The sequence below is a fragment of the Dama dama genome, chromosome 22 (assembly GCF_033118175.1).
Source record: "Dama dama isolate Ldn47 chromosome 22, ASM3311817v1, whole genome shotgun sequence".
Taxonomy (NCBI): Eukaryota; Metazoa; Chordata; class Mammalia; order Artiodactyla; family Cervidae; genus Dama; species Dama dama.
The window spans coordinates 36,491,250-36,517,362 of NC_083702.1; the positions used below are offsets into that span (position 1 = coordinate 36,491,250).

Below are 26,113 nucleotides of genomic sequence, written 5' to 3' on the forward strand. Positions count from 1 at the left end.
GTGCTTTATTTTTTATCATCTTTATTCAAATGAAGATAATGGTTTCTGAGGGGAAAATACTGCTTTTGTTTTATAAAAATGGAAACAGAAGTCCATGTGGTTTGCAGCACCTAGGACTGACTGAGCCCTCCTAATTCCACTCTCAGAAGTGCCCCCTTCGGAGCTCAGATAAAAGATACAATGTAATTTATAAGGAAAAAAGTATCTTCTATAATAGTCTACATGTGGGGTGTAGTCTGACTCAAACAGTAACTGAACTATCCACTCACTCCCTTGTGTGGGGATTATTGCTGATATGGTCTAAAAATCTGGAGGGGATAGGGGGTGGTGGGGAGGGTCTCAGAGGGGCATAAAATTACCAGGAAAATAATTTTCATCTCTCCTTACTGGTGCTCTTGATCAAGTCATTGCTAATATGGCCAGTGAGCAGGGAGTTAATCACCTGTACCGCATGGCACTGTTTCATTAGCTTATGAAAACTCATCATATCCAACACATAACCCACATTTGTTAAGCACCTGCTGTGTGGGGGGACTTCCCCGGTGGCTCCGTGGTAAAGAATCCACCTGCTTGTACAGGAGACGTGGGTTCAGTTCCTGGGTCAGGAAGATCCCCTGGAGAAGGAAATGGCAACCCATTCTAGTATTCTTGCCTGGGAAATCCCATGGACAGAGGAGCCTGGCAGCTATAATCCATGGGTTACGAAAGAGTCAGACATGACTTAGCAATTAAACGACAACAACATGTGTGGCCCTGTGTGTGAACCTGGTCCCTCAGTAATGGTGAACAGATAATGTCTCATGCTGTAATTTCTATATTATCTTGGAAGAAAGAAGTAGAATTATAGCAGAGTGCCTAAAATCTGCATTTCTAAAATCTTTGCTTCATTTATACTTTGGAGAAGGAACTGTTGCCTTTACTGTATATTAACAGCTACTTCCTCATGTAACTGAGTATGCTTTCTGTTCCCTGTTCTGAACCTCAGGATTCCGCTAGGGCAGAATCTCAGGAATCTCCATCTACCTCAGTTCAAGGCCTCATCATATCCTGTTCGACCATTTTCAGTTCAGTTCAGTCACGTAGTGATGTCCGACTTTTTGTGACACCACGGACTGGACCATTTTCGTTTTCTCTTAAATACTAGATTTAATTTCCTTCCTTTTTACCCTCTCTGTTCTGTAAACACCACCAGCTACCACCAAATCTGTGCTCCTGTTCCAGCAGATCATCTAAAATGTAAATTGGACTGCAACATTTCTGGTTTAGAAATCTTTAAAATGCCTTTCTTATCGCTTTTCAAGAAACTGTCTCAGTCTGGTTCCTGCTTTCTTTCCAGTCTCATCTACTACACCTTACTTTCTCTCTCCCTTTGCATGTGAATTTGTTTACAGTTCCATGCTTTCTCACATTGTGAAGGCCTTCCAGTTTTTTTTTAAGATTATTTATTTTTGGCTGTGCCGGGTCTCCATTGCTGCACATAGGCTCTCTAGTTGCGACAAGTGGGGACTGCCTCTAGTTATGGTGCTTGGGCTTCTCATTGTGCTGGCTTCTCTTTGTTGCGGAGCTCAGGCTCTAGGTCCTGGGGCTTCGGTAGTTGTGGCCCACAGGCTCAGTAGTTGTGGCACATGGGCTTAGTTGCTCTGAGGCATGTGGGATCTTCTTCCTGGACCAGGAATTGAACCTGTGTCCCTTGCATTGCAAGGTGGATACTTAACCACTGGACCACTAAGGAAGCCCCAGCCTTCTAGTATTTTCACCTCTATCACTGAGGTGTCATCATACATTGTATTGTTGTCATTTGTTTAGACATGTTTTCCACTGTGAGCCTGGATCTTGAAGGCTCTTGAAGAGATTTTGCATCATTTAATTTTGTATTCTACCCACATATAATACTGGCAGGCACATAGTGCACATTCCCTAAATGTTTGTCAAATAAATAAATAAATGAGGGATTAAGGATGTTCCTATGTGACCATAGTGTATTATTAATAACATGTGCAGTTCTTAACTGTATTATTCAATAACTAAGTCAGTTTTATAAATCCAGTAATCATGGTATAGCCATGGGGAAGTTAAGAACCATCTCATCCAATCCTTTTTTCAGATGGATAAACTCAGAACCAAAGAGACTGAGTAACTGAGGCCAGGACACACAGCTGAGGAGTGATGGCATGGGGATTAACCCTGGCGTGGATAGGCCTTGCAAATTGAAATGGGAAAGGCTTTTAATGTGATAATTGTTGTTTTAGTGGTTAAATCCTGTCCAACTCTTTTGTCCTGACCTCATGGACTGTAGCCCACCAGGTTCCTCTGTCCACGGGATTTCCCAGGCAAGAGTACTAGAGTGGGTTGCCATTTCCTTCTCCAAGGGATCTTCCTGACCCAGGGATTGAACCCATTTCTTCTGCATTGGCAAGTAGATTCTTTACGATTGAGCCACATGGGAAGCCCTAATGTGATAATAAGTAAACAGCTTAGTTTGGGGATATTTTTTGAAAGCTTAATTATGGGAAAATTTTAATATATACAAAAATACAGAGGAGAGTATAATATATTCCCATGTACCATCACCAGATTTTACCAAATCATGGCATCTTATTTCATCTGTAACCACACTCATTCTTTTTGTATTATTTTACAGACAGTTCTTGAAAATGTTACAGTATTTCATCTGGGAATATTTTAGTATGTATGGGATATGTTTTTAATCATTTGAATATAGATCTCTTGGTATTCTGGGAAGTCATTATACTTCAGACAAAATAATGACGCCTCACTGAAGGCTTGACTCCAGAAAACTGGTAGCCTTTTCCACTGGGGGGTGATCTTCTTCCCCCTCCCAGCTCTTCCAAGACCATCAAGTCCACTGAGCGCATATCCCTGAGCTTCATTTATCTGTATGCCCTGGAGAGGTTGTGCTGTTTTATTTAGATTCTGTTAGATGGAGGTGTAAGGGAGAAAAGAATCGGTGACCATATTAGTAAGGAAAATAGACAGTTGTTAGAAAAAGGAAGATACTCTGTGTATAAAGTTAAATAGCTTTAAAAAAGTTTATCCACAGGGAACCTTTAAAAGTTCTTGGACTCTTTGTCATTTTTATTTTCTCAAAATTATATTAGAAGCTTCCTTTTAATTATGGATTATTATTAAAGTTAGAGAGAAAAATGTAAAGAACATTCATGTGCCTAATGCACAAATCTTAACTTTTTGCTCTGTTTGCCTGAGTTTTTACTGAGATAACAAAACATTACAGATAGAGTCTGAAATGCCTTTGTGGTCCTTCCCTTCCTTCTCTCCCCAGACATAGTCATCCCAGATGTAGAAGTTTTATTGTCTAGTGTGTGTATAACCACACATTGAATAGTGTTTTGCCCTTTAGAAAGCAATTTTATCTCTCCCTCTTGATCTTCACAACTCCTGAAGTATGTAGGGAACTGTACAGACTGTTTATTTCACTTCTAAAAATGTACAACCCACTGAATTATCCAAGTTTCACTTAAAAGCTACAGGGTATGAGGCAATGTTTTATGATTTACAGTGTATCTCATTAGAAATTGAGTTCTGAGGATTTTGTATGAATGCTCTTCATATGCTTAAAGTACTAAAACTTACCTTTAAAAAGTATAAACAGTGTCATGAGATTGAGAAGGAACCTCAGATAGATAAATGGTCTTAAGTTCCTCATTTTAGTGAAGCTTCCTTAAAACTTCCCAGGGCTTCCTAGGTGGCATTAGTGGTTATGGCTAGGTAATGACTAGGTGGCTGCCATTGCAGGAGGTGTAAGAGTTGGGAAGATCCCTTGGAGAAGGGAATGGCTACCCACTCCACTATTCTTGCCTGGAGAATCCGATGGACAGAGGAGCCTGGCAGGCTACAGTCCATAGAGTTGCAAAGAGTCGGACACGACTGAAATGACTCAGCACACATGCACAGGTCTTAAAACTAACTCACAAGTAACTTTTCTATGCACTTTCAAAGAAAATACCTAAGTAATGCTTGTTGACATATCAGGTTGGTTAAAGAGTCACTGAGATGTCTTGCTTTGCATTATGTAAAAATATTTTAAAATTAATATCTGTAGAGTTTGCATATGATTAAATTTTTTTTAAGAGTTCCATCCCCATTGCCCTCAACCAGTTTTCCTAGCTATGTTTAGCATTATTTTTTTGTTCCTTGGGAGGAGATGCAGTGCTCATCCTGTTTATTCAACTAAAAAAAAATTCTTTTATTCCTTTCTTTTTACTTTGAACAAATCTAGTGCTGGTAAAAATTTCTGACTCAGTGCTTTTGGAAAGAACGACCTCTTTCCACAAATAGAGGAGCCCTCGTACTAGGTCTTCTGAGTAACTAGTGAATTTCCATGATGTGAGGAAACTGGGTGGAGTTTCTGTGGATGTGAGTCCTCTGGAACAGGGGCTTTTCAGGTTGAGTATAGGGAAATAGGATCAGGTTCTGGTTGAATAGCCCTCACGCTGCAGAGTGTTTGGGGATTTCCCACTGGGTTAATCCTGTGCCCACCACAGTTTCTATGTGTCATCTGGAGTAGCTGCTTCGAGAACAGTGAGAGATGGTGTGCTTATGGGCTCTCTGTCCTTTTAACAGGATGCCGGGAGTTTGGCTGAGTCGTGATTTATAAACCAAGGTGAGCTCATCACTGTTTTTCTTAACCTGGGCTCCTAAAAAGCTGTCATTAAATTTTGATTACCGCATTCAGGTAAGCTAGAGATGAGTTTAGCCAACTTATTAGTTTTTATTGGGCACTGCAGCCCACACTGATCTTTCCCTGTTTGAAGCCCTGCTTACATCACATAGGCTCACCTGGACATATTTGTCACATGCACTGATTGCTTTTGTGGGTTTGTATTGCTTTTTTTCAACACATTACCAGATTTTAAGTGCTCAGGTCACCTCTCTTACTATTTAGGTCTCTTCTTACTAGCAGAGTGTCAGGTGTATAAGGGGTGCTTATGATGCCAATTATTTGATCATAATTGGTCAAGTAATGATCAGTTACCTAAAACCAGTGGAACTGTTAGCTGGTATCTTCTATTTCTCTATCTTTGGTCATCCTGAAAGCCAGCCTTGCAACCACTACCTGGTAGGTTTACTAAATATTGATTTTTTTTTTTTCCTGTAATCAATAAGAGACACTCTTAAGTTTGGATCCCTTTTAAAATCCCTTTGATTTTAGGGACTTCCCTGGTGGTCCAGTGGCTAAGACTCAGAGCTCCCAGTTGAGGGAGTCTGGGATCAATCCCTGGTCGGGGAACTAGATCCCTCATGCTATAACTCAAACCCAGTACAGTCAAATAAATATATATATTTTTAAAAGAATTTTAAAAACCTTAACCTTCAGTTTGGATATTTGTTTCCCAGGTGATAGAAATACCTTGGCAAAGGAACCAAAATCAAATTGGTAATTTTAATCCTGGGGCTGAGGCTGAAAGTGAAAGTCACTCAGTCATGTCCGACTCTTTGTGACCCCATGGACTATACAGTCCATGGAATTCTCCAGGCCATTTTTCCATTGTATATCCTTGCCTCCTTTGTCAAAGATAAGGTGTCCATAGGTTCGTGGATTTATCTCTGGGCTTTCTATTCTGTTCCATTGATCTATATTTCTGTCTTTGTGCCAGTACCATACTGTCTTGATGACTGTGGCTTTGTAGTAGAGTCTGAAGTCAGGCAGGTTGATTCCTCCAGTTCCATTCTTCTTTCTCAAGATTACTTTGGCTATTCGAGGTTTTTTGTATTTCCATACAAATTGTGAAATTCTTTGGTCTAGTTCTGTGAAAAATACCGTTGGTAGCTTGATAGGGATTGCATTGAATCTATAGACTGCTTTGGGTAGAATAGCCATTTTGACAATATTAATTCTTCCAATCCATGAACACGGTATGTTTCTCCATCTGTTTGTGTCCTCTTTGATTTCTTTCATCAGTGTTTTATAGTTTTCTATGTATAGGTCCTTTGTTTCTTTAGGTAGATATACTCCTAAGTATTTTATTCTTTTTGTTGCAATGGTGAATGGTATTGTTTCCTTAATTTCTCTGTCTGTTTTTTCATTGTTAGTATATAGGAATGCAAGGGATTTCTGTGTGTTAATTTTATATCCTGCAACTTTACTATATTCATTGATTAGCTCTAGTAATTTTCTGGTAGAATCTTTAGGGTTTTCTATGTAGAGGATCATGTCATCTGCAAACAGTGAGAGTTTTACTTCTTCTTTTCCTATCTGGATTCCTTTTACTTCTTTTTCTGCTCTGATTGCTGTGGCCAGCACTTCCAACACTATGTTGAATAGTAGTGGTGAGAGTGGGCACCCTTGTCTTGTTCCTGATTTCAGGGGAAATGCCTCTTTAACAAGTGGTGCTGGGAAAACTGGTCAACCACTTGTAAAAGAATGAAACTAGAACACTTTCTAACACCATACACAAAAATAAACTCAAAATGGATTAAAGATCTAAATGTAAGACCAGAAACTATAAAACTCCTAGAGGAGAACATAGGCAAAACACTGTCCGACATAAATCAAAGCAAGATCCTCTATGACCCACCTCCCAGAATATTGGAAATAAAAGCAAAACTAAACAAATGGGACCTAATGAAACTTAAAAGCTTTTGCACTACAAAGGAAACTATAAGTAAGGTGAAAAGACAGCCCTCAGATTGGGAGAAAATAATAGCAAATGAAGAAACAGACAAAGGATTAATCTCAAAAATATACAAGCAACTCCTGAAGCTCAATTCCAGAAAAATAAATGACCCAATCAAAAAATGGGCCAAAGAACTAAACAGACATTTCTCCAAAGAAGACATACAGATGGCTAACAAACACATGAAAAGATGCTCAACATCACTCATTATTAGAGAAATGCAAATCAAAACCACAATGAGGTACCATTACACGCCAGTCAGGATGGCTGCTATCCAAAAGTCTACAAGCAATAAATGCTGGAGAGGGTGTGGAGAAAAGGGAACCCTCTTACACTGTTGGTGGGAATGCAAACTAGTACAGCTACTATGGAAAACAGTGTGGAGATTTCTTAAAAAACTGGACATAGAACTGCCATATGACCCAGCAATCCCACTTCTGGGCATACACACTGAGGAAACCAGATCTGAAAGAGACACGTGCACCCCAATGTTCATCGCAGCACTGTTTATAATAGCCAGGACATGGAAGCAACCTAGATGCCCATCAGCAGATGAATGGATAAGGAAGCTGTGGTACATATACACCATGGAATATTACTCAGCCATTAAAAAGAATTCATTTGAACCAGTCCTAATGAGATGGATGAAGCTGGAGCCCCTTATACAGAGTGAAGTAAGCCAGAAAGATAAAGAACATTACAGCATACTGACACATGTATATGGAATTTAGAAAGGTGATAACGATAACCCTATATGCAGAACAGAAAAAGAGACACAGAAATACAGAACAGACTTTTGAACTTTGTGGGAGAATGTGAGGGTGGGATATTTCAAAAGAACAGCATGTATACTATCTATGGTGAAACAGATCACCAGCCCAGGTGGGATGCACGAGACAAGTGCTCCGGCCTGGTGCACTGGGAAGACCCAGAGGAATCGGGTGGAGAGGGAGGTGGGAGGGGGGATCGGGATTGGGAATACATGTAAATCCATGGCTGATTCATATCAATGTATGACAAAACCCACTGGAAAAAAAAATAATAATAATAAAAATTAAAAAAAAAAAAAAAAAAGAATTCTCCAGGCCAGAATACTGGAGTGAGCAGCTGTTCCTGTCTCCAGGGGACCTTCCCAACCCAGGGATCAAACTTAGGTCTCCCACATTGCAGGTGGATTCTTTACCAGCTGAGCCACCAGTGGCTGAGGCTGGATTTGCTTAAACCACCATGCGCTTTTCGCCCCCTTTTCAAAAAAATTGATACCTAGTCAAAATCCCAACAGTGTTTTTAATTGAACTTTAAGAACAGAATCTAAATTCAGATAAAAGAGTGTATAAAACTTTGGGAGGAAAACAAAAGAAAGAGGAGAGTCTTTCCCACAAGATGGCAAAATATATTTTACAAGCTCTGAAAATAGCTTGGTTTAGTTATGAGAATAAATAAATAAGTAAATTGAGGGAACAGAGTAGAGTTTCAAAATGGATTGTTACCAGATGGTTGTCTCGTGCAGAAGTTCTGTAGTTGCTCAAACTCAGGCTCGAAATCTTGGTGCACATAATTTATTTTCCTTAGTTTTTTAAGGTGTTTGCTGCATTCTTAAGGTGATTCTCTTTAGTTCTGTGAAACCTTGTGGTTGTCATATTTGCACAAATTTTGTGTTGGAAAGAGATGAGGAAAATAAAATTTATTATAAAGAACTTGGAGCTCTTAGAAACAAAGTGCTCTGTAAACAGAGGCTTATTTACCCAGTTAAAAATAAAGGTCAGATGGAAGATGATGTAGTGGAGTGGGTTATAAACTTAGGCTCAGTTACAAGGCAGAATGGATTCCATTTACTAGCTCTGTGTCTTTGGGATGGAGACTTAACTAAGCCTCAGTTTCCTCATTTGTAAATGTGGGAAGCATCTACTTCATAAAATTGTGAAGATGAAAAAATGTTAAATGTTTAGCACTGTACCTGACACAGAAGGGTTTGAGAAAGTTACTTATGGTTTTATTTTTGTTGATAAAGACGTTTAAAAGCACTGCTGAAGGGCTTTTGTCTCAGTTAAGTACCAGTCATGAAGAGTTATAAATAAAGCAACTTTATTTTCAAACCAGTTTCACAGTTTTCTTGCAAGAAACAAGCAATTCTTCCCTTAGCAAAAAAGGACTGAAAACTTTTGATTATGCAATGAAGAGAATCAAAGAAAATCAGTACTGATTCCAGCTACTTTTTTTTTAATTTGCTGTGAGAATTTGAGCAAGTTAATTGCTCCAGCAAAGTTCTTTCTTTTTATGGCAAATATGAGAAAAGGAAATAGGCTTGAATTTCAGTGGGAAAGATTTAGGTTGGATGTAAGAATCCTCTGATTATAAGACTGCCAAGCAGATAAGGACTCCTTTGTCACCACCAGGAAACCTTTCTATTCTCAGGTTATTTCAGGACTCCTGTGACCCCATCTAGACACAGCTTAAACCTGGATGAACTTCAGCCGACATGGTGATATATTTGCCAAGATTCTGGAAGCCTCTCAATGTTGGTTAATCCTCCCGCTCATAGAGCAAAACATTCTGATACTTTCCCCCTATTTAGACAAGTAAATGAGGACACCAAAGGTTCCCAGCAAGATTATGAAACGTTTTAAACAGCTTCTATAGCTGTGTGGACCAGAGGTCAGGTTAGCACAGTGGAGGAAGGTTAGCGCAGCCTTGTTCCTGGTAGAAGACTGAGAGAGTCCGTCCTTTTAAGTTTCTTTAAAACTAGGGATTATACAGCAACTTAAGATTTGTCAAGAATAAGTAAGGTGATCTTGTAAGAAAAGGCCAGTCTTTCTTTGCAGTTGCCTTTTGGAAGTTACAGATTAATTTTGGGCTTTAGCTTTGTTTAATCGCTTCAGTCTGGTCATTAAAAGGTAGACATGATGTTGGAACAATAGAATAATAACTCTGGAGTCAGACAGGGTTGAAACCCCAACTCTGCTACTTGCTAGTTAAGAGGCCTCTGGCAAATGACTTCACCTCTCTGAGCCTCAGTTTCTCAGGAAAATGCAGAAATAGTGTCTCCCGCCCCTGGTTGTCCTGAGGTTACCTGAGAGGAGGCACACAGTACTACCTGGCACATCAGGTTGGCTGTGATGCTGACCGTGATGATCATGATAATAAGGACATTGATTAGTTGCCTTCTAGAGAATTGTTATCTTAGCTGGAAAGTTTCTGCTGAAGAATAATTTGGCATTGTTAAACATTTATATATACTGGTCCAAATAAATAGGGTCTACACAACAGGGTCTTAATGCCTCATCTGAATCACAGAAAGTTTTACTTAGTTTGGAAAGTTATATTTCTGCATATATTTTCAGCCTTTGAGCTTTGTGACACTTTTGATTTGATACTGTTGATTTATAGGAAAGTGCCTTGCTGCTGTTGTGATAACTACAGTTCCTGCATGGACTAAAGCGTGCTCTGATTTTTTCTTAAATTGTATAAATGGAAATTATTTCAATATTGGCATTATGGTATGATTTAAGCTAGGCAAAGAATGTAAATCAGGCAGCTTACAAACGAAGAAATAATTATTTAAAATACATGAAAATTGGTTAACTCACTGTATGTGTGTAACTCAGTTGTGTCTGACTCTGCGACCCCATGGACTGTAGACAGTCAGGCTCCTCTGTCCATGGGATTTTCCAGGCAAGAATACTGGAGTAGGTTGCCAGTTCCTTCTTCAGGGGATCTTCCCAATCCAGGGATTGAACTTGCGTCTCTTGAATTGTCAGCAGATTCTTTACCACTGAGCCACCTGGGAGCTCATTGTAGTCAAAGAAATACATAAGCAAAACTAAGATGTCCTATTGGGCTGGCCAAGATTAAAAAGATGGACAGTGACTAGTTTTGGCTCTCTCATGTAACTGTGGTTGATTAGTTGGTTTTATATCTCTGGAAAGCAACCTTGCCGTGTGTATCGAAATTTTAAATGTTAATGATTTGACTTAGCAGTTGCGTGTCTAGAAGAATATAATAAGGACATAAGAGAAAGCATGCACAATCTATGATCTAATATATTCATTGCAGCATTGTGAAAAATCCCCTCCTCATCCATCAATGGAGACCATTTGAACATTGGTTTAGTGGACACTGGTTAAAAAGTATGGCACTATAGAGAATGATGTGTGCTTGGACCCTCAGTCACAGAGGAACCAAGTTCAAATCCTGTTTCCACCATGTTCTTGGGCAAGTTACTTAATCCAGCTAAGTCTCACCACCCTCTTCTCTAATAAAGGCACTTTCATTTTAGGGCTGTTGTGAGGATTAAGTAGGGGCTTCTCAGGTGGCTCAGTGGTAAAGAACCCACCTGCCAAGCAGGAGATGCAGGTTTGACCCCTGAATTGGGAAGATCCCCTGGAGAAGGAAAGGACAACCCGCTCTAGTATTCTTGCCTGGGAAATCCCACGGACAGAGGAGCCTGGTGGGTACAGTCCATGGGGTTCCAAAGAGTCCGACAGGACTGAGAGACTAAGCAGCAGCAGAGGATTAAGTGAGATGATACACAAAGCACAGTGTCGAGGACAAAGCAATTCGTTATGTGTTAGTGTAATATGTTGTTACATGTTAGTAAATATTATTACTGTTTGTTGCTTAAAAAGGATAAAGTGGATCTGTTGGAATTAACACTGAAGGATGTCTGCAAGTTAGGGATAAAGCAAGTTACAGAACAGTTTATATAAATGCATTTTGTTGAAACTGTGTATGTGTGTGTGTGTTTATATGGACATTAAAGTTTCGGAAGGCCATGACAACAGTTAGCATTTAGTGAGCCCTTGACTAAATCTCAGGCACTATTCTAAGTGCTTTAACTCGTATCAATCAACTACTTTATTAAAATTGGTTAATATGTTTTAAGTACTTGGAATAATACCCACACTTTGTAAAGTACTTAATCAACTCTAGTTATAATTCTCACATGCTCTCATGCTCTCTGTTTATAGATAAGGACACCTACACCCTGAGAGGCCTTCCAGTTCTTAAGCAGCAGAGCCAGAATTTAATGCAGGCAGTCTGACTCCAGTCCGTTACCCTATAGTGAAAACTGGATTTTAGAGTGGTGAGGTCACTTTTGATTGACACTATATACTTTTGGATATTTTCACATTTTTTACATGACAGATATTTCTTTCATAAATAGAAAAAAATATTTCTATCTTTAAAAAAGTTCATTTTTATATTTTAGAAACCTTGTTTCATTTGTTATAGAACACCTATGGCAAATTCCAGAGACATAAATATTTGTGCACTTAGGTTTGCCATCATGCTAAATTATCTTGGACAAGGAGCATACACCATTACAGTATATACGGTTTTGAGAAACTCACTTTGGAGGATAATTTTATAAGGAAATAATTATAGATAGAGGTAGAGCCCCAAACTAAATCTATATTGCTTGTGTGTGTGTCCAAACTGTGACTCCATGGACTGTAACCCGTCAGGCTCCTCTCTGTCCATGAGGGGATCCTCCAGGAAAGAATACTGGAGTGGGTTGCCATGCCCCTCTCCAGGGAACTTCCCAACCTGGGGATCAAACCCGCGTCTCTTTATGTCTCCGGCATTGGCTGGTGGGTTCTTTGCTACTCACACCTCCTGGGAAGCCCCTTTGTATTGCTTAGTGGTTGACTAACTTCTGTAATGAGGTACTAATAGCCTTCAAGAAGCCTTTAGTCACAATACTTTGGCTTCCAGAAAGTTTGGGGTTAAAATGTCATTCTTTGGTCATCTGAAAAGCAGGCAGTTATTTGATCCACAGTTCCATAATCCTGAGATAGAAAGCAGTGACTTAGTGTCAGACATGGACTCCAGGGACAGAGCTGGTAGGTGCCATTGTGGTCCGGGGCCGCCCTGGCGTTCAGTGCTCTGAAGGGCAGCTCCACTGGGGGGCTGCACAGTGCATAGAGCTGCCTCCACACTGTGGGCTCTCCAGATGGACTGGAAGCTCCCCTGAAAGTTGAGTAACCTAGTCCAAATGTCTCCCCCAGACCTGACTTGATAATGGAGTTTCTGTCTTCAGGTTCTGTGATTTTGACAGTCTTGCCTGAGTGGTGAACTAAAATTGTGACCTGAGACCTTTAATGGCATCAAGAGAAGTGTTGAACAGAATTGAACTCATAAGCTGATTTATGGAAGGGTTTGCCAGTGTACTAACTTGAATTACAGGATATCCCCAGTGACAAAAACTGTATTATTTGCTTTTATTCTGTTTTAGGCACAGTCTTCCTCCTATATTTGTTTTCCAAATAAAGCAGAATTGTGTTCTGAAGATCACAGCTCAGCACAGTGGTTTGGCCCTGTTTGATACTTAGATAATAAGTTATCCAGGTATTAATTATAAAGGTTACTAGTACTAAAAACACTTTTTTCTGCCTTAAAGTTTTCTGTTCTCTGGTGTCTTAATGAGGTGGGTACCTCCTGTTTTTTTCTCACGATTGCAGAAGCGAGGTAACCTCTATGTTCAACAGAATATCTGAGTCTGAGGAGTCATATCATATGTCTGTTTCTAGCTGGGAGCAGTTTTCACTGGTCCCTTGTAATGGTCAAAAAGTCTCTTGGAAGAGTTTAAATCACCCAAAATAACTAATAGTAGCCCATAGCTACTTAAATCTTAACATCATAAGCTTGGTGATATCATGTTTTCATTTTAGTCTAATCTAGTCTTTGCCCTCAAAAATGACTTCTGCTTCTGGCTCTTATGTCGTTAAATTAGTCAGACCTCTTTCAGTGAGTGCTTGTCATTTAAGAAGAACAACAAAGAAAAAGCAGCACAGTAATTTTAAAATTAAAAAATATAAAAGAAATTGATACAATGGAGGAATCTACTTAAGTCTCCTCTGAAGCCTTTTTAGTGATATAGAAGCTTTAAATATTCTGAATGAATGGCAAAAGTAAAATAGTTTACATTTTTAATGAAAGTCATTATTTAGGAAATTTACATTTTATAGCTTCACTTAAAACTCTTCTCTTTTCAGGTTTTATTGTGTGTGTGAATGTTGATCTGTTTTTCTCTCTCTCTCCTCCTCTCTTAGAAGCTTATTTTCAGGAAAGGGAAAGGCAAGAGAGTGCAGAGATGACCAGGCTTTTTATAACTGGGCTGCTGAGGGATTTGTGTGCTTAGGCTACTTTCAGTGCTCCTCCTCTTTCCTTTACCAGCGTGTCACACCACCTCTCACCACTCATCATTTTCCTGCCTTGCCCGCTCACTGGTGGTTCTGTCACAACAAACCTTCACCTTGTAGCACAAAACAGGCAGTTTTGGTTGTACTGGAGTTATGAGTCAGGCATTCTTATCTCCTGAAAGCAGGCAAAGGAGGAGTAAAGGGGAGTGAGGCTCTTCTTTAACGCTAGAGCGCTCAATTCTTCTCTTATGCTTTTGGAGGAGTAGCTTCCTTACGTGAAATGAGGCTTGAAGTTAATTGAGCTGAGATTTGTGCTGCCTTGCGTTTTGATTTTGATACAGGCCTTTAGAATCACAGGTGGAAGAGCTATTTGAGAAGTAAGGGGCAGTTTTAGCCCTTGTAAATATGCACAAGTATAAGTCCCCACCCCCAAAATGACTGAAAAATTATGGAATTCCCACGAGTCTTCTGGTTTGCCTTTAGTTTTATTCTGTGACCTCAGACTCTTTTTGCTGTTCTTCATAATCTTCTGCTAAACCCAAACTAAGAATTTGGTTGTTACTGTTGTTGTTTACTCATGTCCAACTCTTTACAACCACACAGACTGCAGCATGCCAGGCTCCTCTGCCCTTCACTATCTCCCAGAGTTTTCTCAAACTGATGCCATTCAATCATCTCATCCTCTGTCATCCCCTTCTCTTCCTGCCCTCAGTCTCTCCTACCTCAGAGTCTTTTCTAGTGAGTCGGCTCTTTACATCAGGTGGCTAAAGTATTGGAGCTTCAACTTCAGCATCAGTCTTTCCGATGAATATTCAGGGTTGATTTTTTTAGGATGGACTGGTTGGATCTCCTTGCATTCCAAGGGACTCTCAAGAGTCTCCTCCACCACAACTCAAAAGCATCAATTTTTTGGTGCTCAGCCTTCTTTATGGTCCATCTCTCACATCTGCACATGACTACTGAAAAAACCATAGCTTTGACTATACGGACTTGGTTAGCAAAGTGATGTCTCTGCTTTTGAATATGTTGTCTAGAGTTGTCAGCTTTCCTTCCAAGGAGCAAGTGTCTTTTAATTTCATGGCTGCAGTCACCATCTGCAGTGATTTTGGAGCCCAAGAAAATAGTCTGTCACTGCTTCCTCTTTTTCACCTTCTATTTGCCTTAAAGTGATGGGACCGGATGCCATGATCTTAGTTTTTTGAATGTTGAGTTTCCAAACCAGTTTTTTCACTCGCCTCTTTCACGACCTCATCAAGAGGCTCTTTAGTTTCTCTTCATTTTCTGCTATTAAGTGGTATCAGCATCTTCCGTGGTGGCTCAGATGATAAAGAATCTGCCCACAATGCAGGAGACCCCAGCTTGATCCCTGAAGTAGGAAATGGCAACCCCCTCCAATATGCTTGCCTGGAGAATTCTGTGGGCAGAGAAGCCCAGTAGGCTACAGTCCTGTGGGGTCGAAAAGAGTTGGACACGACTGAGTGACTAGCATACATCCAGTGGTATCATCTGCATATCTGAGGTGGTTGTTATTTCTTCCAGCAATCTTGAGTCTAACTTATGCTTCATCCAGCCTGGCATTTCACATGATGTATTCTACATAGAAGTTAAATAGGCTGGGTAGCAATATACAGCCTTGACCTACTCCTTTCCCAGTCTGTTGTTCCATGTCCAGTTCTAACTGTTGTTTCTTGACCTGCTGGAGAGGAAATGACAACCCATTCCAGTATTCTTGCTGCAGGAACCCCATGAACAATATGAAGAGGCAAAAAAAGAATTTGGTACTTAGGAAAAAAATTCACATACAGTGGTACCAAGAAATCCACCTCTGTGGGCTGAAAAATACAAGTTGATTTCCTTTTACTGTTCCTACCTTCCCCTCACATACTCTTAAATACCTTTTTCTTATCATAAGATGGATTGTTTTCCTCTTAAGGAAAAGTTAGAAAATTTGAAAAAAATGAAAAAATTGAAATCATCCATATTTCACATCATATTTCACCCCTAATTTACCCTCTTCCTCCCACCATATGGTTGAGTTCATATTTTACCTGAATATAAAGCATCATATCCCATTTACTTAACCTTATTTTTCACATTTTTAGGTTTTGGGGGAAAATTTTTCTTCAGTATTATGTCTGTGATATTTCATGCTATCATCAGTCTATCAGTCATTCCATTTACTTTTAAACATTTATTTTATTTGCTGTTTTAAATAATGCTTTGATTTTTAAAAATGTTTTTGAATCTCTGCTGCAATTTTTATTGTTTTCTTAGCATAGATTCCCAAAGGTGAAATTATTTATTTCAAATGATAAAAAAAAAGCAAAAAAAAAACCCTTTAAGATTCTTTATATAAATTTCTATATTCCTTACCAGAAAGGATTAATTCCTGCCAGTTAACATAAGCAGAGGGAATGTAGTCATCAAGATGGTGACATAGGTCATTACTAACTTCAGCTCCCCACCCCCACCCCAAGAGGACCAATTATCAATTATCTATGGGCTAGACACCATTGTAAAAAATCCCAGAACCCTGGGATGAGGCTGACACATCCCTGGGACTGCAGAGACTGAGAAGGACCCTAGGCCAGCACAGGGCCACACCAAGAGGGTCTCCCTGAGTCTGGTTTTTCCAGTAGGAAAAAGAGCCCAAGTTGGACATCCAGCTCCCCCAGTGTTGTGGGACACTTCCTGGGAAGATCACTCGGGTCTCACCTCACAGCAACCACTGGGAAAATCTGTAGAACTCAACCACTGGGAGACACTAGAGACAGAGAAGGGGGTGGGTTCACAGCAGCCAGTGCTCAGATCTTGGGGGACCACATTCCTGCTCACAGTGGTGCCTGAGCAGAGACTGCAGCCAGTGGCTCTGTCCATCTGCAGAGGCAAGTTCGGTAGTCCTATCTGGCATTGGCACTCGTAGCTTGCCTGATTTGGGTCTTTAGCCAATGAGCAGGCTGACCATGGAGCCTAGTCTACAGTCCTACCCAGGCAAAGAAGCACGCTCACAGTGCTGCCTAACTGCTGCGTGTATCCTCTGGTCCTATCTGACCAGGAACCCGGTCGGAGAACCTGTATAGCCACAGAACCTATCCTACAGCCCTGCTTAGTCAGGGAGCCAAGCCAGCAAGCTGTTTGAGGGGCCTAAACAGTGACCCTGGGCAGCCTTGGAACCCAGACCACGCTGCTGCCCAGCTGTGGAGTCACCCTGCTACTCTGGTCAGCAGCAGAGCCCAACCTAGGGCCCTGTCTAATTGTTGAACACAGCTTACGGCCTTGCCCAGGCATGGACAAGGCCTTGCCCAGGCATGGCAGCTATTGATCCTGCCCAACTGCAGAGCGTAACCTGCAATCCCACCTGTTAAGGGAACCTGGATAGTGACTCTGATCACCTGAAAAGCACAGTCTCTAACTCACCCAACTGCAGAATATAGTTCTTGCAACCAGTGATCCTGCCAGTGACCTTGTCCAACAGTAGGGCACAGTCAATGGCCTGCTTAAGTGCAGAGCCCAGCCTAGGGCTCCACCTCAACATGGAGACAAGCCAGGAACACCATCCTAACCAGATGGAGACAAGCCAGGAACACCATCCTAACCAGATGGTTAGGATGGTGTTCCTGACGTGAGCCAGGAACACCATCTGGTTCCTAACAACCTAAGACCCCACCCAACCAGAAACAATTGCAGAGCCCAAGCCATAGCCCTGCCCATTCATGAGTCCAACCCAAGCACCATGTTGCCAGGGAGCATAACCTGCCACCTCAGCCCACTAGAAGTGATTGCAGACTCCAGCGAGTGGCCCCACCTGACCATGGATACAGCTAGCAGCCCCACCCAGTTAGGAGGCCCTCCTAGCAGCTCTGCTTGAATGTGGAGTCCAGCCAGCAGTTGCACCCAACTATAGAGCCCAGCAAGCAGCACCCACCCCCATACCTCAGAATATGGGCAGTAGCCTTATCTAATAAGAGAACCCCATAGCAAGCCCTGCCTGCCAACAGACACTACCCGCAGGCCTGTCCAATATTCCAAGCTGAGCTGATTGGTGAATGTCTTTCCCTGCTGAAGTGAAACCATAAATACTGAAGGAAGAGACCACTTGCCTTAATATGCAGATACCAACTCAAGGAATCAAGGAACAAGAAGAGTCAGGTAAACTTGACACCACCAAAGGAAGCTCATAAACCTCCTGTAACTGATCCTGAAGTAGAGGCGCTCTGTGAACCATCTGACAAAGAATTTCTAATAGTTATCTTAAAGAAGTTAAGTGACCTATAAGAACACAGAGACAGCTAGATGAAATTAGGAAAACAATGCAAGAACAAAATGGAAAGTTCAGCAAAGAAATAGAAACTATCAACAACCAAATAAGCAACCCAGACAGAAATCTTAAAACTGAAAAATACAGTGACTGAACTGGAGAATTCTATTGAAAGATTCAACAGACTTGACCAAGTACCACCCCCTGGCCCCCACACACAAAAAAAGTGAGTGAGTGAATTAGAAGATAGGTCATTGAACTTATTTAGTCAAAGCTGCAAAAAGAAGGAACAGGAGTAAAGACTTATAGAACACTATTAAGACCTATAAATACTTGGAATCCCAGAAGGAGAAAGGAAAGCAGTAATGCCTTAAGTAAAGAAATGGACATTCAGATTCAAGGATCCCAAATAGACTGAAACCAAAAGGGCTCTACTGAGACATATTATAACTACGTTATCAAAAGTCAAAGAAAAAGAAAATTATGAAAGCATTGGAGAAAAGTGACTTGTTATGTACAGTGGAGGCCTTACAAGACTGCAAATCAATTTCTTAATAGAAACTTCAGAGTGAGAGGATGATATTCAAAATATTGTAAGAAAAAAGCTGTCAACCAAGAATAGTATACCTAGTAACACTGGTTTTCACAAATCAAGGAGAGAAAAAGATTTCCTGAAAAACAAAAGCTGAAGGATTTTATCACCCCTTGATCTAACTTACAAGAAATGCTAAAGGGTGTTTTTCAAGTAGAATTTAAAGGATAGTAACCAATATCATAAAAACATATGAATGTGTTTATAAAACTTACAGGTGATGGTAAATGTATAGTCAAAGTCTGGTTCTGTGAAATTGTAACAGTGGTATGTAATTCATAACTCTAGTTTAAAAGTGAAAAGACAAATGTATGAAAAATAGCTATAACTATAATAATTTGTTATTGGATACTCAATATTAAAAATACGTAAATTGTAACACCAGTAACCTGAAATATGAGGGGCAGAGGATTAAATGTCTAAAGTCTCTAAATGCTATTGAACTTAAGTTGTCATCTGTTTAAAATAGAACATTTTATGTGAGCCTTATGGTAATCACAAAGGAAAAACCTTCTGTAGTAGGTACAGAAAAGACTGGTAAAGGAGTCAAAGCACACTGCTGCAAAAAGTCATTGTTCACAAAACAAGATAGCAAGAGAGGAAGCAAAGAACAAAGGATCTACAAAGCAGAAAACAATACAATGGCAATGGTAAGTCTTTACCCATCAATAATTACTTTTAGCATAATTGGATTAAATTCTTTAATCAAAAGACTGAGTGGATTAAAAAACAAGATCCAATAATATGCTGAATACAAGACATTTTAGCTATAAGAACATACATAGACTAAGAGTGAAGGGATGAAAAATCTTATTTCAAGCATATAGTAACCAAAAGAAAGCAGGGGGAGCTATAGTTTTAACAGACAAAATAGACTTTGAGCTTAAAATAGTCAGAAGAGACAAAAAGGTTATTATATAATGATAAAGGGGTCATTTCATCAGGAAGAACAATTGTAACTAATTATGTCCCCAACATCAGAGCATTGAAATATATAAAGCAAATACTGACAAGGAAAAGGGGACGTAAACATCCATACAGTAATAGTGAGGACTTTAATACCCCTCTCAATTATGGATAGATCAATCAGATAGAGAATCAATAAGGAAACAGCAGATTTGAATTAAACCAAACAGATCTAACATTCCATCCAGTTGGAGCAGAATGCACGTTCTTCTTAAGTGCACATGGAACATTTTGTAGAGAGATCATGTGTTAGGCCAAAGACAAGTCTCAACAAATTCAAGAAGGTAAGAATTATCACATATCTTTGCTGACCACAACAGTGTGAAACTGGTAATCAATAACAGGATGAAAGCTGGAAATCTTGCAAATACGTGAATTTAAATAACACAGTCATGAACAACTAATGGGTCAAAGAAATAAAGAAAGATATTTCAAAAACATGAAACAATAAAAAATGAAAACATGCATACCAAAACTTGTAGGATACAGCAAAAGGATCTAAGGGGGGAGTTTATAGTGATAAATGTAAAACATAGATTAAACACAAGGGAAGCTCTCAAATTAACAACCTAACTTTCCACCTTATGAAACTAGAAAAAAAAAAAACAAGCCAAGTGCAAAGTTAGAAAAAGAAGCAGATAATAAAGATCAGAATAGAAATGAGTAAATTAGAGAATAGGAAAACAATAGAAAAGATTAATAAAAGTAAGAATCGATTCTTTGAAACAACAAAATAGAGAAACGGTTAGCTAAACTAATCAAGAAAAAAAGAACAAATAAAATTATAACTGAAAGGGGAGATACTGCCTCCCATACCACAGAAATACAAAGGATCATAAGAGACTACTGTGAACAGTTACACATCAACAAGTTAGACAAGCTAGAAGAAATAAATTCCTAGAAATATACAACCTATCAAGAATGAATCCTAAGAAATAGAAAATCTGCGCCAAACAGTAATGAGCAAGGAGACTGATCAAAAATCTTTCAACAAAGAAAAGCCGAGGACCAGGGGGTTAATATCTAAAATATACAAGGAACTTGTACAACTCAGTAGCAAATTAACAGTCCAGTTTCAAAATGGACAAAGGATTTGAATAAACATTTTTTTTAAGAGAAGATATTCAAATGGCTAAGAGGTGCATGAAAAGGTGCTCAACATTACAAGCCATCAGGGAACTGCAAATCAAAACAGCAATGAGAAAGCACTTTACTTGTTGGAAAGGGTATTATCAAAAAGGCAAGAGAGAACAAGTGTTACTGAGATTGTGAACAAATGGGAACTCTTGTAAACCATCGGTGGGAATGTAAATTGGTACAGTCACTGTGGAAAACATGTAGAGGTTCCTCAAGAAATTAAAAATACAACTACCATATGGTCCAGCAATATACAAAGGAAATGCAGTTACCATCAAAGAGATTGCTGCACCCTCACGGTACAGTAGCCAAGACATGGAAACAGTCCAACTGTCCATTGATTGATGAATGATAAAGAAAATGGTGTGTACACACATACACACAGCCTGTTAGAATGTTATTCACCCAGGAAAAAAAAAGGAAATTTGTGACAACAAGCATGAACCTTAAGTTACACAATCTTACATATCCATTATATCTCAATAAAGCTATAAAAACATCCACATGGATACAGATGATGTGTATAAAGATATCCGATGATAGACTGGACCCAAACAAGAAGGTTTTCCCCAGGTTGTGGCTACTTTTACATGGGAAATATATTGCATTATTTTAAAGTTTTAAAGTTTCCATGTCTTTGATTTATTGTTAACATTGAACATTCTTCATGTTTGTTAGCGACTTCTACTTATTTATATATTTGTCAGTTGGTATTATCCGTTTATTATTAGGGCTTTTATTGTCTCTTTACACCTTTAATGTTATAAAACTTATGTTATGAACTTTGTATATATTTTTTAAAAAAATTTATTTTGACATAGGTATAAGGTATTTTTAACATAAAAGTTTAGTATATACTGCTATTTTGCAGTTTCCCTTAAAAGTACTATCTTTTAATCTTGTTTGATACATATACATATATTCAAATTTTTTCTGTAATTGTACCTAGGACTATTTTCCTTGTGATAATTTCCTATTATGACAGTCCTTTTCCTTTAAATGATCAGTTAGTCATCTTATTTTCTTGTACTTTTTTTTGAAGTTTAATTTTTCCTTTTCCTTTTATTTCCTGTTCCACCTTATCTTTTTCTTCCCCTTCCCTTTCTTTTTCCTTCCTTTCCTCTTTTTCCCTTTAGCTTTGTGTTCACCCTTTTATACCATTTGAAATTTATTTTGCACTTTGGAAAGAAATGAACATCTCTGACTTGTTTTTTTCCCACAAATAGATAACCAATTGTCCCAACTCATTAATTGACTAATTCTTCCCTTCCTTCCACAATCTATGATGAGATTTTTTCATCAAAAAGCCAACACTTTTTTTTTTTTTTTTTTTTTGGATCAAGGTTATTCTAGGTATTTTATGAATGTTGTTCTCCTCCTCCTCTTTGCTACTTTTGTGAACAGGATTATTTTTCCATTTCTAAATGTCTATCTTTAAAATTAACCCTTTAAGGAGTAAATTTTAAACTTTAAGTTGAACTCTTTATTTAGAAAATAATTTGTCTTATTTTCACTGACCCATACTCTTTCTAACAGAAGCAAAAAACAGAAAACTCATGTTGTTGGATATTAGAAGTAGACGGCATGACTGACAAGGCCGAAGGAGGGCTAGTTTTGCGAATGCATTCGTTGTCTTTGTTCATCTTACTCCTCCACGTCTCAGTTCAGAGCCACAGCTTAAATCTGGGAGCCCCAAATCTCCAGATCACTGTCATGCCTCACTCTCACTATCCAAGAACTTCTCTTGTGCAACTTTAGGATGTATAGTGTAATGATTTGATATATGTATTACATTCTGAAGTGATTATCATAATAGTTAACATCCATCACCTCAGATAGTTAAAATTTTTTGTGTGTCTACTGAGAACTTTTAAAATCTACTCTTAGGAGCTTTCAAATATACAGTACTTTCAGATACTTTCAACTTTCAAATAGCAGTATAATATTGTTAACTTAGTCTCCATGCAGTGCCTTATATCCCCAGGACTTATTCATCTTGAAACCAGAAGTTTGTAAGTGAAGCCAGCCAGAGAAGGACAAATACTGTATGAAATTGCTTATATGTGGACTCTTTTTTTGAAAAATAATATAAATGAACTTATTTACAAAACAAACAGTCTATTTACAAAACAAACAGGCTTAGAGAACGTTCTTATGGTTACCAATGAATAGAACTTGATTTTAAAAAAAATTTAGGGGTACCTCTACACTCTAAGCTTGTTTTCTTCTCCATCGTGGTGCTAAATTATCAGTATTTGAAGTTGTTTGGCATTTCAGATGAGGTGGTTTATTTTTTTAAGTTAACTGTGACTTATAGATTCAGGTAAGCATCTATCTTTTGCAGGCAAGATCTAATGCATTACCAGACAGAGCTACAGCAATAGAAAAATTGAATTATATAACTATATTTAAGAATGGTTGACTTCTTTCTGAATACTTTTGAGAAAAATGGGTTACTACATTACCTAAACATTAAAATCTGTAAACAGGCCAGGTTTTAGATAAAATTACCACCACTTTGGCAAATTTAATTTAGTTTAATTATTTAATTTAGCTTCTTTGATTACATTTGCGTAAAAAAACACTTTCCCTTCTCATTTCAAGTTAAAAGAAAAAAACTGTGTACAGAGGGAGTTTGGATTAACATTCTTAAGTAGTCTGCTGTTAACAGTATTACTATTGCCAAATAAGCTTTGGGGAGCGCAACCTTTGAACTGTATTTTGGTCGCCAGGAAAAAGTGCCTTTTTAGAAACAGTTTTAAAAATAAAAATGATGTTGACTTTAGCACCACTGCGCCATTACCACCAGGCTTATGACACACAGAAAGCAAGGACAATTGTCTATAAATTCGATCTTCTGGACTAGTAAACAGAGCCAATTCTCTCTCCACAGATGGAGAGCGTCACATTAACTAATTAAAAGCAAAAGCTCTTGACACCAAGCAGAGTAAATAGATTTTAAGTAGCGTGAATGTCTGTTGCCTCATGAGAGTGACTCCATCTCGTGAGAGGAACGAATAGTTCTCTGAAACACTTTCTCCTGTCATAGTCACATTCCCAGATCATCACTAGCATCTAGTAAGACTTCTACCAAAAGCTTTTTTTTTTTTTTTTGCTTCAAGTCTTTCTGTTTAGAAAACTGATAAGTACTTTTTGATGCCTTTCTCTCACCACTAAAAGCACTCTAAACTTTCAAATCAAATAGGTTTTAAGACTAGAAGACATAGAGAATATCCACTAGAGAATAAATTTACAAATTAACTTACCAGGACAGTTACTCAAGACAGGAGGAATGAGCAGGAGGATTGGGTTAAGAAGGGAAGAAAATTGATCATTTTTGTATATTTAATATGAGCCACATATATTTAAAGGATTTTCTCATTTATTATGGAGGTATCGAACACTTACATGACATTTCTTTTTGCTAGGCACTGTTCTAAGTCCTTTACAAATACTAACTTTTGTAATTCTTGTAAGTCCTACATTAACATGATAAGCATGTACTATATAAGTTGGCCATCATAATCTTTATTTTAGTCAACAGTAAATGGAAGCACAGAAAGTTTAAGTAATTTGCCTGAAGTGATGTACCTAGTAAGTGTCTGGGCCAGAATTCAGACCTAGCAATGTGTGCCGTCATCACTGGGCTTTGCCATCATTGGAGCTTCACATCAATTCTGTAAGGCGGGCCTAGTGTCTATCCATTTTAGAGCCGAGGATCCTGTGTCTGGTGAAATAACTCAGGATCAGCCTTGAACTTATTTTCTTTCCCCACCAGGTTAGCATTACTTATGTACTTCCTGTTCTTATTAATGATATCAAGATTTACACAGCTATCCAAATCTGAAATTGAATTACAGATTTCATTATTTTTAGCTGAGTATCTGAGCCCTTCTTTTAATCTCTTCTGGAGAAGGCAATGGCACCCCACTCCAGTACTCTTGCCTGGAAAATCCCATGGACAGAGGAGCCTGGTAGGCTGCAGTCCATGGGGTTGCTAAGAGTCGGACACGACTGAGCGACTTCACTTTCACTTTTCACTTTCATGCATTGGAGAAGGAAATGGCAACCCACTCCAGTGTTCTTGCCTGGAGAATCCCAGCGATGGGGGAGCCTGGTGGGCTTCCGTCTGTGGGGTTGCATACGACTTGTGTCAGAGTTGGACACGACTGAAGTGACTTAGCAGCAGCAGCAGCTACTGTGTTAAATTGGGCCCTTATTATTCTGCCCTAAACCGAGGATTGTAATCTCAGATGCTTACTGGAAGCAGGCAGGTAGGTAATACAAGGAGTGAAGGCGGCTGGGCCTGAGGAAGGAAGTTGGTGAACTCTGGCAGGAAGTGGTGTTTTCAGGGACCCACTGCTTCTGTCCTTGCCATCCATTTGCAGGCAGGATTGCGGGCTCGAACTTGACAGATTGGATTTTTCGAGAGGAGCCAGAAATCTCGATTTTTATGTGAAATCTTCTGATTCTGAACCATAGTACAAGTCACACAGAATAAGGTTGCAGGCCCTCAGTTTTATTACCCCTGACCGTTTCTTATTGAGTCCTCCAGGCTGATTTACACTCCTCCAATCTAGTCTACTCAGCCTCCTTGCAGCCTCCCTATGCTACCATAATCTATCTGAAGTCCCAATCAGATAGAATTGTAGGGGAGGTTAGCAGGATCAAAAGCATTAAAACATTTTTGGAAGAGTTCTTGGTACTTGGGTAAGTGCTCAATAAATGTTCTTTATTGCTCTTCACTTAGTTAAAGGCCTTAGACAACTCCCATTTATACTCAGGATAATTTTTTAGCATGGCCAGAAAAGTATTTTATGATTCCTGACTGACTTTGCACCTTCATCTTTGGCTATTTCACCAAATGTACTCAAGCCATTCTCTACACTTGAGTGTGTCAGTTGATACCAAGCCCTTTCAGCCTCTTCCCCTTCTGCCCTGGCCATCTGATCATCACCAAGAGTCAACTGAGGCATCTCCTCCTCTCTTAAACCTCAGTCTATACTTCTCCTTGAGTTTCCCTTGCGTCTCCCTAGGACCGTGAACTCCTTAAGAGCAGGGACTGTGTTTTATCTTCATGTTCTCAGTGCCTTGGCAGTGCTGGCGTGTTGTGTGTATCTGCATTAAATGTTGATTGGAAATAATATGACTCTAAAAGTTAGTATTGGCACTTGAACCCTCACCTGACAGTTATTTCTTGTTCTTCAGATGGTACCTCAGAGAGGAAAGAAGCTGTGGCCGCTCTGTTATCATTAGGGACCCAGAGGGCAGTGTCCAGCCTGAGGACCTGTTGGGATTCTAGGTTGCAGCTAATGATGAATCTAGGAAAATGTTTATTCTCCAAGGCATTAATGATGCTCTG

The 26,113-nt window shown here is 39.2% G+C and overlaps 1 protein-coding gene across 5 annotated transcripts in view; it reads left to right on the forward strand.

The window, feature by feature from the left end:
- The window catches only part of STK38L (serine/threonine kinase 38 like), an 82,644-nt gene that overhangs the window by 23,891 nt on the left and 32,640 nt on the right, over positions 1 to 26,113 (forward strand). For 2 of the 5 annotated variants that reach the window (XM_061125174.1, XM_061125173.1), the window contains one exon: positions 4,603 to 4,642. The exons of 2 other annotated variants lie outside the window; for them this stretch is intronic. The gene's annotated coding sequence lies outside the window, so the exon portion shown is untranslated. Of the gene's footprint in view, positions 1 to 4,602; positions 4,643 to 11,720; positions 11,740 to 26,113 lie in introns of those variants that run through there. One more of the 5 variants, XM_061125175.1, reaches the window with a different exon arrangement.